Genomic DNA, 10,000 nt, shown 5'->3' with positions numbered 1-10,000 from the left:
TTTCTTTTCCATTCCATGCGAGCATCATTCACCCAAACTTCAAGTACCAACCCACAACAAGCCCCATATAGAGAAAATAGCACCAATCAATCAAAATACTTCATCGACAACCCAAAATGAACTTCAACCAAGATTCCTACGTCTGGCAACTCCCAATCTACGGACTGCAACAGCCCCACCTTGCGGTAGCCGCACGTACGTCCATATACCTATTCATACCTTTTTTTCTAAGGTATCCCAATGCTTAATGCATTTACGTAACTTTTACAATTATATTCCAATATTCATATGTAACCCACGTGCCAAAGACACGTAAGATTCACTCTAACCTTCGTAACATCAATAATTAACAACAACCTAACTTCACACACACACACACACACAATTACACACACACACACACACACACACACACACACACACACACACACACACACACACACACACACACACACACACACACATGCACACACACACATGCACACACACACACACACACACACACACACACACACACACACACACACACACACACATATATACACACACGCGTCGTTGTGTAACATACGGGCCAATGATGACATAGGGAGAGTGATGCGCAATTTGGCTTGTGTAGTTTATTCTAGTTAAGATACGTGTGCGTCGGCCTAAGGACGGACGTGGCGTGGTCTCCAAGTGGGGGACAGACCTCGAAGGCCTAGTGACGCGCCACAAGTGTAGAGGTCAGATTGATTGACTGAATGTTTGAATCTGAATCGACTAGCCTGCCTGCTCGGGACAGACAGTATATATAGAAGAGACCGACCTGACGCCTGACCAGACGCAACCTAATTGCGATGACCCTTTCTAGCCTTACCGAACATTGAGTCAGATAAACTACCACACAACTCTGTCATGCATACACTTGCATTTACAAGGATGCTTGTGGAGTACATGTACACCACATTATCCTCCTTCCCTTGCGAAGCGTGGGGAGGCGTCAGAGTCCCCAAAGGCATTAAAGGAGGAGAGTCGGATTAGCAGGAGACAGAGGGTGGGAGGTGACACTGGTACAGGCGGCGGCGGTGACGTTGGAAGCGGGGACGTTGGCGGCGGTGACGTCGGAAGCGGTGACATCGGCGGTAGCGACGTCAGAAGAGGGGCGGCCGTGAGAACAGGTGACAGAGGGTGAGAGGCGACACTGGTACAGGCAACGGCGGTGACGTCGGAAGGGATGAAATTGGCAGCGGGGATGTCAGATGCGGTGACATCGGCGGCGGCGACGTCGGAAGTGGTGACATTGGCGGCGGCGACGTTGGAAGCGGTGACGTCGGTGGTGGCGACGTCGGAAGCGGGGCGGCCGTAAGCGACGTCAATGTTGGTGACATCGGCGGTGACGACGTCGGAAACGGTGACGTCGGCGGTGGTGACGTCGGAAGCAGGGCAACCGTGAGCGACGTCACTGGCGGTGACATCGGTGGCGGCGACGTCGGAAGGATGGCGGCCGTGAGCGACGTCAATGGAGATGAGAGCCACCTGGAGGTGGCACAGAAAGCAATGTTGGAAGTGGTGACATCTCCGGCGTATCAACGTCGATCTGCGTCGATCGTGACGTCGATCTGCGTTGTTCGTGACGTCGAACTACGGCGATCGTGAGGTCGATCTGCGTTGATCGTGAGGTCGATCTACGGCGCTCGTGACGTCGACCTACGTTGATCGTGACGTCGATCTACGGTGATCGTGACGTCGATCTGCGTTGATCGTGACGTCGATCTGCGTTGATCGTGACGTCGAGCTACGTCGATTTGCATTGATCGTGACGTCGAGCCACGGCAATCGTGATGTCAATCTTTGTTGATCGTGACGTCAAGTGGGAAGGCGATCGTGAGTGACATGCAGCAGCGGCGGTAAGGGCAATGGCTGTTTTTTTTTTTTTTTTTTTTTTTTTTTGGGGGGGGGTACATTGTCGAAGGCTTTTTGTAAGTCTAGGAAAGCGCAATCAGCCCATCCATCCTTTTCTTGTATTATATTTGTTAGATTAAGTTTGTGGTACATGATCTTCCCTGTCTAAATCCAAATTGTCTCAAGTGTATTATATGTTTTCCGGCGCTTTATCCATCTATTCTTGATTTTTTTTTCCACAAATTTTGGCTATAGTTCTCCTTTGGTATTTTTCCTTCTTTGAGTGAGCAACTTATTATGTTATATATTTTGCCCATTAATTCTTCTTAGTTTTTTTTTTAATATCTAATTTGCAATTCCGTCTGAGTTGTGTGATTTCCTGACATCAAGGTTCGTTAATTAATTCATATTTATAAAATAGTTTTGGTTGATCTTTACATTTTTCTATGATATATATATTTTTTCTCTCTGCGTACATTTATATATTCATTTCTATGGTTGATATATATCTGTCACTTTCCAGTTTTTTTTTTTTTATCTTTTCCAAGCTTTATCTCTTCTATCTTTCGCCTCACTGCATCTTCTGTTGAACCAGCACTTAATATACACTTTTTCCTGTTTCTATCTTGGTACGTATTAATTCACTCCTTCATTATAAATTTTCATCAAATCATCAATTTCTCTCCATCTGTGTCCCTTCATTATAGCATTTTTCCCAATTTGCATTTTGAAACATTCTCTTAAGTTACCCAAAGTCCGTTTTTTTGTACATCAGTCTTCCTTTTCTGTATTTCTTATTTCTCTCAATATATATTTCCTCCTTTAGTTCAACCTCTAGTATATGGTCACTCTTTCCAAACGGTGTCTTGTATTAAGTTTTATCCACAATTTCGTGATCTGTTACAAATATTAAATCTAGTCTAGACGAATCTCCATTACTTCTATATCGGGTATTTTCTTTTACCCATTGTGTCATTGTATGTTCTATAGTATGTCAAGTAATGTTTCCCCATAGATCCTCTTCCCAACATATTTCCTTGCAGTTAGAATCTCCCATAAGTACCAAGTTACCTCCTTTCTTCAGCATCTCGTTTAATGAATGCCTTGTATCTTCTAACATTTTTGAATGCTTACCCTCTTTCTAAGAGCCCGTTTTGGGGGGCATATAAATCACCACAAACTTTCTACATTTCATTTCGCTGTCTTCAACTATCATCATGATCATTTCCACACTGCTTTTATCCTATATCCTTCGTCCATTTATTTTTATTTATTTATTTATATATTTATTTATTTATTTACTTATTTATTTATTTATTTATTTATTTATGTATTTATTTATTTATTTATTTATTTATTTATTTATTTATTTATTTATTTATTTATTTATTTATTTATTTATTTATTTATTTATTTATTTATTGCCAAAAACATTATTTCACCACCCGGTTTCTTGTTTTTGCTTTTAATCCACTCCTCCTCACCTCCTCATTTCTCACTCTATCTAGCCTAGTAACCTCCATCATACTTCTCAGACACCTCATCTCAAACACATTCAAACTCCTTCTCTCTTCTTCTCTTATGTTCCATGTTTCTGCCCCATACAGTGCTGTTGGCATAATCACTCCTTCATACAGTCTCCTCCTAGCATCCATTCCCAAATTTCTATTCCTCATTACACTCTTTAATCCACCAAGGCATTTACTCGCTTCTCTCAATCTACATTCTACCTCCACTTTCACTCCACCTTTCCCTACCACATTTGCACCCAAGTATCTAAAACTATCCACTTCCTCCAGTCGCTCTCCCTTAATGCTCACTTCCAGTCTACTGCCACTTTCACCCCTTGTACATCTCATCACCTTACTTTTACCCACATTTATCTTTAGCTTTCTTCTATCACATACTTTCCCAAACTCTGCCACCAACTTCCTCAATCCCTCCTCCGATCCTGCCACAAGTGCAGTGTCGTCCGCAAACAACAGCTGGCTCACCTCCCACTTCTCTCCATTTTCTTTAACCATCTCCAATCCCTTGCCCACTACCCTTGCATTTACCTCTCGCACCACCCCATCCATGTATAAGTTGAACAGCCAGGGCGACATAACGCATCCTTGACGAAGTCCCACCTTTACCTCAAACCACTCACTCTCTCCATTTCCAATCCTGACACAAGCTCTACTATTCTCATAAAAAACTCTTGACAGCTCCCAGAAGCTTTCCTCCTATCCCGTATATCTGCATAACCTCCCACAGTGCCTTCCTGTCTACCCTATCATAAGCCTTTTCCAGATCCATAAAAGCCCAAAAAACATCCTCTACCTGTCCTAAATCCACACTGTTCCTCACCAATTACTCCTTCTGTTCCTCTCCTAATCCTCTCAACCAAGATCCTTCCATACGCCTTCCCAACTACACTTAACAAGCTAATCCCTCTGAAACTACTACATTCACACTTGTCCCCTTTTCCCTTGTAAAGAGGAACTATACAGGCACTCCTCCAGTCCTCCGGCACTCTACCCTCTCTCCAACAAACATTAAATAACCTCACCAACCAGTCCACCATCACTGTACCTCCCTTTTTCAGACATTCCGCATGGCATCCATCCAGACCAGGTGCCTTACCTGCTTTCATCATCTTAACAACTGCCTTCACCTCATCCTTCCTTATTTCTCCTCCATTCTCCTCATTCATCACTCTCATTTTCTTCGCACTTCCCACTGCAGCAATCTTTCCTTCCCTATCCTCCTTCACATTTAGCAACCCCCTAAAATATTCTGCCCATCTTCCCCTTAATGCCTTCTCTTCCATTATCATCTCTCCATCTGCACCTTTTACCTTTTCTTCTCTACTTGATTCGCCTCCTCTTCCTCTCTTAATTTCTTTCCAAAACATCTTTTTATTACTTTCAAAATTTTCTGTCAAACTCTTACCCCATTTCACATCTGCTCTCCTCTTTGCAACCTTTACCTTTTGCTTTACTTCTCTTTTCTTTTCTTTGTACCTCTCATATGACTCCCTCGTCCTATTTTGTAACCAATCTGTGAAAGCTCGCTTCTTCTCTTCTATAACCTTTTTTGTTTCCTCATCCCACCATTCACTACCCTTTCTTCTATTTCCCCCTGTCCTTCTTGTTCCACACACCATCCTTGCACACTTTATGACTCCCTCCTTGAACCATCCTCATTCCTCCTCCACACCCAGCTCTACTCTACCATTCACTCCCTCCCACTCCTCCTTCAGCTTCTTTCCGTACTCCTTCTCCCTTTCCTTCTCATTCAAAGAGTTCACTCTAAGAACCTCCCTACCTTTTGTCCCTTACCTCTTCCTCCATCTATCCTCCACTTTCAACTTACCTTCCACCAAAAAATGATCTGATATTCCCCCACCCTCTCCCCTTAGCACATGTACATCCTTAACTCTTCCTATCATAATCCTATTTACCACTACATAATCCATTAGCGCTCTATCTACCACCCTTCCCTCCAACACCCTCTCCAATGTGTACTTATGCTTGACTCTCTTCCGAAACACTATATTTGCTATCATCAACTCTCTTTCTAGACACATTTCCACCATCAACTCTCCACTACGATTCTTTCCTGGAACTCCACATTTCCCAACCACTCCATCGATTGGACCATTTCCCACCCTAGCATTAAGGTCTCCCAGTACTATTACATTGACATTTCTTCCCAAATCCTCTATGCACTCATTTAGATCTATCCAAAAGGCCTCCCTTTCTTCTACACTCTTCTCACTGCCAGGCCCATATCCACTTAGAAAGACCCACATCTCCTTCCCCAGTTTCACCTTCATCCACATTATCCTTGAGGAAACCTCTTTTCACTCCACTACCCGTTTACCTATCTCTTCACTTACTAGAATGAAAAATGAGGAGGTGAGGAGGAGAACAGGGGTGGAAAAGGAGCTGGGAGATAGGGTTGATGAAAGAATATTAGGATGGTTTGGACACATGGAAAGAATGAGTGAAGAAAGACTAGTAAAAGAGGTGTGGAAGGCAGATGTGGAGGGAGTGAACATGAGGGGACGTCCTAGGATGAGGTGGATGGATGGGGTGAAGGGGGCTTTGGGGAAAAGGGGAATGTCTGTTGAGGAAGGACGGGAGAGGACAGAAGACAGGGGTGAATGGAGAATGGTTGTATATGGATGATGTTGTGATAGCATGAGGTGGAATGGGAGGGTGGATGGGGGGTGAGGTAGTATGTGTGAGCAAAATTTGACGCAGCCCGAAGGGATTTCTCCCCGTCCTCTCCTTTTATGCAATGGGGGGACGGAGAGGGGGGGTTGCCGATTTAATGAAGCGGCCTTGCTGTGGATGTGCTGTGTCTTGCGATACTGCTTCTGACCCAGGGCAGTGGACAAGGTGCAGGGATGACCCGTCATTCAGGAGGTGCTAAGATAATAGGGAGGGTAGAGGGGTGTGGAGTATATTCAGGGGTGGAATGGGTGGGATTGATTTTGTGCCTTATTCTTTTTGGCTACCTCCCTTGTAAGGGGGAAAAAGCCTTGGTATATGTATATGTATGCTTTTAATCCAATAATTATATAAACCATGTCCAACACTATTTGGTGGTAGTGGACCCCTAATTTCGTCTTCACAATTCCCATTATGTCTGGTTTTCCCAATCCTGAGATTAATCCATAGGCCATATTTATTTATTCATTTATTTATTCATTTATTTTATTTATTTATTTATTTATCTATTTATTCATTTATTTATTTATTTATTTATTTAATTATTCATCTATTTATTTATATTTATTTATTTATTTATTTGCTTATTTATTTATTTATTTATTTATTTACTTATCTATTCTCCATCTTGTTTTCTGTTCCTTTCGTTTCATTTATTTGGGGTACCATTTTTTCAGCCTCCAGTAGAATTCTGTGCTTTCGGTCTCCGTTCTCTTTTCGTTTTTTTCTTTAGCTTCACCTCGTAGTGTCTCCTTTCTTTCTCTTTCCTCAACATTCATTCCTCTTTTTATCCATATATTGTTGTAATGTTCACTCTTTCCTAACTTACCTGATTTTGCTTGTATGTCTTCTACTACCATTTGTGATCTTAGTTTTATATTTAGGGGTCGATTTCTTTCTTTAGAATATTACCCCCTACTATATACTTATTCTATTTCTTTTCTACTTCTTGGTCCTTGTCTTGTACTTCATTTAGAGTTGTTTTTGCTATTTCTTTTTCTGCTTTTTCTCTCAAGTACCTATCCAGACCATGTTTTCCTTTAACCCATATACTACAATATACTTTTTCAATCCACTGTATATCTGACCTAATTTGCTTTTCTTTGATTACTTGAATAATTGTGTCCTTTGCATTTTCCTGCATTTGTTGTTGTACTATTTCTTTAAAAGCTATCTCTTCATTTTCTCTGTTTTCATTCCATTTCTTAATCTGCGATTTTTCCTCACCTAAGTTTTCTTCAATTCTTTCAGACATTCCCTATATTTTGTGATTTACCTCTTCTTTTAAATTCTCACCATTGGTGGTATCATTGTTTTTCATCTTTACATTTAACATTAATTAGTTATTTTTTAACTCACTTAGATCGTTATTTATCTCGATTCTTTTTTCTTTAGTTCACATACCTCTCTCTTTCCTTAATTCCATGAATTCTTTCTCCCACGAGTTTCTATTAAAACTCATCTCCCTTTCCATGTCTAAGATTCGACTCAAATTTCTTCTTTTATACTTACCAAAACCAGAAAAAGGGTCATCATTGTACAACCTAAGGAGCCCTCTTGGGGTTTCAGAATTTCTATTTAAATCTAGTTTTGGTATAGCGCCTCCAGAGGGCTCTGCGTTTGTGTCGACATTCGACTCAAACTCTTCGCTGCTTACAAAGTATTACAAAGGCGGAGCATGCCGACAGGAGACCTTTTGGTCCATATCTAGTTCGGATGCCAAAAAAAATCATAATAATAATAAATGCATATATAAAAACTATAATAATGTAAATAATAAATAAAATACATAAATAAATGCATAGGTATAGTTGAATAATAAACAAGCAGGTAAATAGTAAATATTATAAATTGACATATAACTAATAATAAATTAAAATCAAACAGACAAATGATAACAAAACAAAACAAAACAAAACAAAAATAATAATATAAAATAGATTATAATCATTACAGCATCTTGCTTAGGTCTATATCTAAATGCTTCTTAAAGCTTCGAACTGAACTACATTGCACTGCCTCTGCAGGAAGTTTATTTCATTCATTAACTACACGTTTGGCGAAATTGCTTCTACCCACTTCTAAATTGAATCCATTTCCGGAGAGTTTGAGACCATTGTTTCTTGTCTGATTCTCATTCAATGTGAAAATTTGGTCACTTTTGATGTTAATTCCCTTTAGAATTTTAAAGACCTGCATGAAGTCACCTCTGAGTCTACGGTTTTTTAGGGAAAACAGATTCATATGTTTTAGTCGATTTTCGTATGATTTATTTTTGATATTTGGAATCAGTTTTGTGGCTCGCCGTTGTACTTTTTTCCAGTCTTAATGAGATTCGGTGACTATACGGAAACAGCATATTCCAAATGTGTACGAACTAACGATTTATATAGCTTGTTAATGAGTGATGGACTTTTGAAGTCAAAAGATCGCGCAATCAGTCCTAGAATCTTATTTGCTTTCTCAGAAGCTGAAATACACTGTTTGGATGATTTGAGATAGTTACTGATAATTACGCCGATATCTTTTTCACTATTCACTTTTGTTAGCGAATTTCCAAATAACTTGTAATCGTACTTACTGTTATTTTTACCTATGTGCATTACCTTGCATTTACTTGTGTTAAATTTCATTAGCCACTTTTCAGACCATTGCTGTAATTCATCTAAATCTTCTTGAATATCTAATTGGTTTAAGTGGTCATTTGTCATTTCGCACAGTTTTGTATCATCAGCAAATTTAAAAACAGTAGATTTTAGTCCATGGTCTATATCATTTATATATACTATGAATAGAAGTGGCCCAAGAACGGAACCCTGAGGAACTCCACTTGTAACATTTTTCCATCTAGAAGTTTTTCCATTTAAAACAACTCACTGTTTTTTATCATTCAACCAATTACTAGTCCAACCTAATAGGCTACCACTTATACCGTGTGAAGCAAACTTAGTAAGTAGTCTTTCGTGTGGGACGGTATCAAAAGCTTTTGCAAAGTCTAGATATATTAAATATATATTGTTTCTTCTGTCATGATTCGAGATAACTGTGTTGTAGAATTGGAGTTAGTCGCGCAAGAACGTTTCGTCTGAAACCATGCTGGCTATCATTTATCAAACGGTTACTTTCTAAATGATGTTCGATAGCATCTCTGATGAGAGTTTCCGTCATTTTTCCTACGACTGAAGTCAAACTTATAGGCCTATAGTCATTTGGTTTCATTTTGTCACCTTTTTTAAATATGGGAGAAACGTTAGCTAGCTTCCTTTCTATTGGCACATCTCCAGATAGGATAGATTTCTTGAAAATAATTTCTAATGGAACAACAATCTCATTTTTCATTTCCTTTAAGATTCTTGGATGCCAACCGTCATGCCCCGGTGTTTTATTAACTTTGAGTTTTACTATACACCTTTTAATTTTTTCTTTTGTTATATTTACCGTAGTGAGTAAGTTTACCCTAGACTTTTCACAGGTTTCAATATGTAGTTCACTTTGAAGTGTTTCGTTTACGAATACCGAGCTAAATTAATTGTTTAAGATATTACACATTCCTTCATTTGAATATGCAAGTTGACCGTCAGCAGATAATAGTGGACCAATGTGATTCCTAACAACCTTTTTGTCTCTAATGTAACTGTAGTATTATTTGGGATTCTCTTTGGATTTATCAGCGATGTTCATTTTGTATTGTCGTTTTCGTTTTTATTGTCTTTTTTAAATTTCTCTGTATTAATATATAACTTTCATAGTCATTAGATGCACCCGATCACTTATATTTCTTAAAAGCCTATCTCTTTTTAGTAATACTTTTTCAGTTTCTTTGTCGAGCCATTTTGGGCAAGCCTAATTTGGGGGACGTCTGTCCTTAAAAGGAATGTAAGTATGAATCATCTCAGTGA

The 10,000-nt window shown here is 39.6% G+C and overlaps 1 protein-coding gene across 1 annotated transcript in view; it reads right to left on the bottom strand.

Annotated features, from left to right (window-relative positions):
* The window catches only part of LOC143020621 (uncharacterized), a 114,673-nt gene that overhangs the window by 99,400 nt on the left and 5,273 nt on the right, over positions 1 to 10,000 (bottom strand). The window lies entirely within an intron of this gene.

This window comes from Oratosquilla oratoria, chromosome 40 (genome assembly GCF_046742065.1).
Source record: "Oratosquilla oratoria isolate Oo_2021 chromosome 40, ASM4674206v1, whole genome shotgun sequence".
Taxonomy (NCBI): domain Eukaryota; kingdom Metazoa; phylum Arthropoda; class Malacostraca; order Stomatopoda; family Squillidae; genus Oratosquilla; species Oratosquilla oratoria.
Note: the sequence above shows the minus strand (reverse complement) of the source record. Positions and strands in the feature narration are given on the sequence as shown.